Below are 4,767 nucleotides of genomic sequence, written 5' to 3'. Positions count from 1 at the left end.
TCTTTGCAGATTTACAGAACAGTCTCTGTATCCAAGCTGATGGGCAGGGAATGGAGTGTATATAGCTGCTGCATCTAGAAGGATCATTCTTTGCATCATACTTAGTTGAGTGCATTTTGATTTTGAATAGTTTCATTTGATTTTTTAAAAAATTTTTGCATAGGCATAGAAAATAATGGAATGGATGTGAACTGCATATTCTGCTAATGCAATGTCAAAAAGCCCTGCGATATTTACACAGAGTGACTAGACACAGAATTCAGCAATCTGCCCTTTAGCGCTCAGTAGGAATGTGGCAGTCATTTTCTGATATTGACGGCCTCATTCTTAACAGTTCAGTTTACAAGTCCTACAAATAATTGTGAAATGAACTCTTTGAATACTAAAGTGCTACTTTGTGAGATGTTCTCTCTAACATGAAAAACAATTTTAATCTGGTCCGGTCCTCATACTTAAATTTTGAAATAATTTAAGTGGGTGGAAAACATCATGCTCATATTACAGATGAGAACTCCCAGGCTCAAGTAGGTTACATGACTTGGCCAAGGATATTCTATCCAGACTCATCCAAAATACAAACTTGATGTCAGCAGAGAGGTCTGTCTATTATGTCCACTGGTGTATCCCCAGTGCCTAGACTGGTTGCTGGCTGAATAAATATTTGAAGAATAAATGACTGAATGAGTGAATAAATGAATGCTGCAGAACCAAGAATGTAATAAAGACCTGGCTTAAAGTAACAGAGGGGTAATAATTTGATAAAGATGTAGAATATATGCTCTACACATCCAAACTAGTAAAAAACTAGGAAGAACTAATAGTATGTGTGACGTTTTTAAAGTTCTGGATGGCGAAACAGTAGTCCAGTACCAAAGAATCAATTTTCAAAGCGTAAATTCAAGGTGGATTATTTTTATTTAATATTCACTTTCATTAAAGTAGTACATGAACTTTAAAAAATAAAATAAAATCATACCTCTAAACTTGTGACCCTTCCCCATTACAGAAAAATACACAAATAAGATGAAAAACCAAAAAAGCAGCCACTTGCGACATTCTACCCACCTCTGAATTCTGCCCCAGATGCAACTTCTTTGAAACTTTTGGTTGCTTCTCCCATAAACTTTGATAATACTGTTCTTACTCATATTTCTTCACTTTTCAATTTCAGATATTACCTGTCTTTCTGATTTGGAAAATGAAGATTGCTCCTTGTAACAACGCCCCTTTCTCTATATTTACCTTCTCTCCCTGCCCCGATCTCCCAGTGTTTTCACACAGCATTCAGGGGCTTATGTTTTTATAATCATTTAATGTTGTTCAAAGTTCTTCTAGATAGCATGCAACGATTGCATTTGCTTTCTTGTTTTTCCTGAATTTAATAATGAAGTTAATCATATTATTTTTGTTTCGTTTTCATTGGTTTTATTTTCTATGCATGTACGATTTCTCAATCTCAGTCACAACCTGCAAATCTCCTTTCAGTACAGACAGAAACAATCTAAAATCCCTTAAACCCATTTTCTCCTCTTGGGAAATCCCTTCTTAATCCTCTCTTTTTCTTCCAGTCGGCAGCTGTTGTTTTCCAGGTGTGCCGCATGAGCCTCCTTCTGGAACTCACTTAGAATCCCTTTTGCCTGGAATCTTCTTTGCCTCTCCATTGGCTTGTACCCCATGTCCTCCTCTAATTTGCTGTTCCTTCCAGTTAGTGAAGTGTGTCCTCTACGATCTCTTAAGAAAGAAAGAGTTCATTTTTTACAAAGTTTTTCATTCTCATATTTTTTTTAAAAAGTTGCCATCACACAAAACCTACAATTTGTACTGGAGTTCTAGGAGAACAGTTTTCCTCAAGATTTTAAAAGCTTTACTTTTTTCAATATTCTAGTATCTTATTTAAAAGTCCAAAGTCATTATTTTAATCTAGTGTGCCCCCCCCCCACCTCTGGAAGCTGCTTAGCATTTTGTCTTCATCCTGGTACCCAGAGATCTGAATGATGCGCCTCAGTGTGTGTTTATTTCCATTCATTGTTTTGTGCCTTTGGTTATCTCTTCCAATATGAAAGCCTAAGGCTTCAATTCTGGGAAATCCTTTTGTTTTATTTCTCTGAAATGTGTTTCTCCTCCTTTGATTCTGATGGATTTTTCTGCAACTTCTATTAGTCAGATATTGGGTCTCCTGAAATGATCTTGTAATTTTCTAATTTATCTCCTATTTTCCAGCCTTTTTTTTTATGTTTTTTTAAAATGTGAGATTGTGAGATTCTCTCAAATTTATTCTTTCTTCCTTAATGAATTCCTTTTTATGTCTGTTAACATTTTAATTTCCCAGAATGCTTTATTATTCTATTTTTCTCTTTTCCAATGACTATTTGTTCTCATTTCATTTTTGTAACCCTTTCAAAATTTTTTCCTAAAGTCTCAAATATATTTAAATTTTTTTTTTTTTTTTTTTTTTTCTTTTGCTCTCTGTACTGACTAGGTTTCCTCTGAATTCTTTTTATTATTTGTTTTGGCCTACGCTTTTCCATCCTGGACTGTCTATGAATATTTCAGAGAGAGATAATAATATGCTGATTACATCAACTGTGTGACTGAGCAGACCTTGTTTATTAGTGACTTTCACTGAAGGCTGATAAGTTGAAAATCCAGCTATTTCACCAGAAGATGCTGAAAAGTTTCTATTTGTGGATCTTTTCTCAGGGGCTACAGCTGATATCCTATAGTTTATCAGTTGGAAATTTAATCCGGTTTTATGAACAAAGAAATCTTACTTTAGTTGCTTAAGCATATGAGACTTTTTTTTTTTTAATCTCACTCAATAAAAAGGCTGAAGTCCTGGTCAAGTTTTATCTTTTCCCTCCACCATGTTTAGCATATGGCTTTTGTCACATCTGTCACCTGTAGTCTCAACATGGTTGCTGCAACTTCAACCTCATGTCTATGTTTCAGAGAGAAGAAATAATAAAGATGAAGAAATAACGGAGGAGAGAGTATCACCTATTTTAAAATGAATAAATGAATGAATGAGTACACAAACATTCCCATAGCTTCCTGGCAGACTTCTGCTTACATCTCATTGGTCAAAACTATATCATAAAACCATTTATAGTTGCAAAGGAGTCTGGAAAGTTGAGGTTTATAGATGGGTCACTGTCATCCCAAACAAAATTAGGTTTCTATTATGAAAAAAAAATGGAGGATGGGTATTAAATAGGAAGACCAGCAGTGTTTGCAGCATAAAGCTCAACAGGTAAAACACATTATCCAAAATCAAGTTAAAGAGCAACCCCAATGCACTTCTCTACACTATTATCATCTGAGAATCAAATGATATAGAGTCTGACTTAAAGACATGAATATATTCATGTCCCTGCTCTAATAGCAAGTTTAGGCAACATATGTTTTTTCTGGGTAGGACTCCCCAGCTCTCCTTAGAGTTTGTAAACTCTGCTATCACTACCCTGTAATCTTCTTAAGTATGGTAGCTGAAATACTCATCACTGTAAAGGTATCACCTACTCCTGGCAAAGAATAGGTATGCAATAAGTATTTGAATTAACACATCAAAATATGGTATCATTATTTACATAGTTTATGCCTAAGTTTTTTGTTGTGTAACTTGATAATCTGCATTTTTTTTTACATTGAACATTTAAAAAGAAAGGAAGAAACAAGGAAAGAAGGAAGGAAACTGAGGAAGGAAAAAAATGTTGATCACTAGAAACCATGTGGTTTTATTTAAAGAAAGGAAACTTTAACATTCTCATTGCCTTTTGTTTGAGGTCTATTAGAATTAAAGTTAGGGGGCCGGCCCCATGGCTCACTTGGGAGAGTGCGGCGCTGGTAGTGCCGAGGCCACGGGTTCGGATCCTATATAGGGATAGCCGGTGCGCTCACTGGCTGAGCGTGGTGCGGACCACACCGTGCGAAGGGTAGCAATCCCCTTACCAGTCAAAAAAAAAAAAGAATTAAAGTTAGGGAAATGCAAGAATGTACTGATTTAGCTTCTACCAAGGCAGTGTCATAGGGTATCTGAGGGCCCAGGCTCTGACATCACCTACAACTCCAGCTGTGCTACTCCCTAGCTCCACCACCTTAGTCACATTGCTTAATATTGCTATGCTTTAGTTTTCACATGTGTAGAATTGTGATAATAGTAACATCTGACCATAGGATTGATATGAGAATTAAATGAGCCCACATGTATAAAGTGTCTTTGGTCAGTAAGCATTTGATGAAAGTTAGCTATTTTTAAAAAAATTGTGGATAACATAAATATTGCAATTAGTTGAGTCAATAAGGAATTAAGCAACTATACACAAAGAAGGTTAATGTAAGTGATTATCAGCTGTAATCAAGATTTGCAGTGGTGATTGTCTTCTCTCAGGCACTTAGTATTCTTGGTCTGCTGTAACAAAGCACTGCAAAGTGGGGGGCTTACATAACAGAAATTTATTATTTCACAGTTCTGGAAGCTAGAAATCTGAAATCAAGTAGTTAGAAAGGTTGTAACTGCATGCTAATTTAATCATCTGCAAGACCCTATTTCCAAATAAGGTCATATTCACAGGCACTGAGGATAATGTTGGGGGGGGGCTGACTGTGTGCTATTAAGAGTAATTACTATGTAATTACTATTTTCGTGGGGTATTTTGTTATCCAATTGGACAGAATATAATGGCACATTTCTTGGAGGAAGGTCTATAGTAGTAAAGCTTTGCTTGCTCCCCTGTGCATGAAGTATCTAAGCACCCAGAATTCTCCAAA

Source organism: Galeopterus variegatus, unplaced genomic scaffold (assembly GCF_000696425.1).
Source record: "Galeopterus variegatus unplaced genomic scaffold, G_variegatus-3.0.2 Scaffold3464, whole genome shotgun sequence".
In the NCBI taxonomy this organism is placed as follows: Eukaryota; Metazoa; Chordata; class Mammalia; order Dermoptera; family Cynocephalidae; genus Galeopterus; species Galeopterus variegatus.
This window is presented reverse-complemented; position numbering follows the sequence as displayed.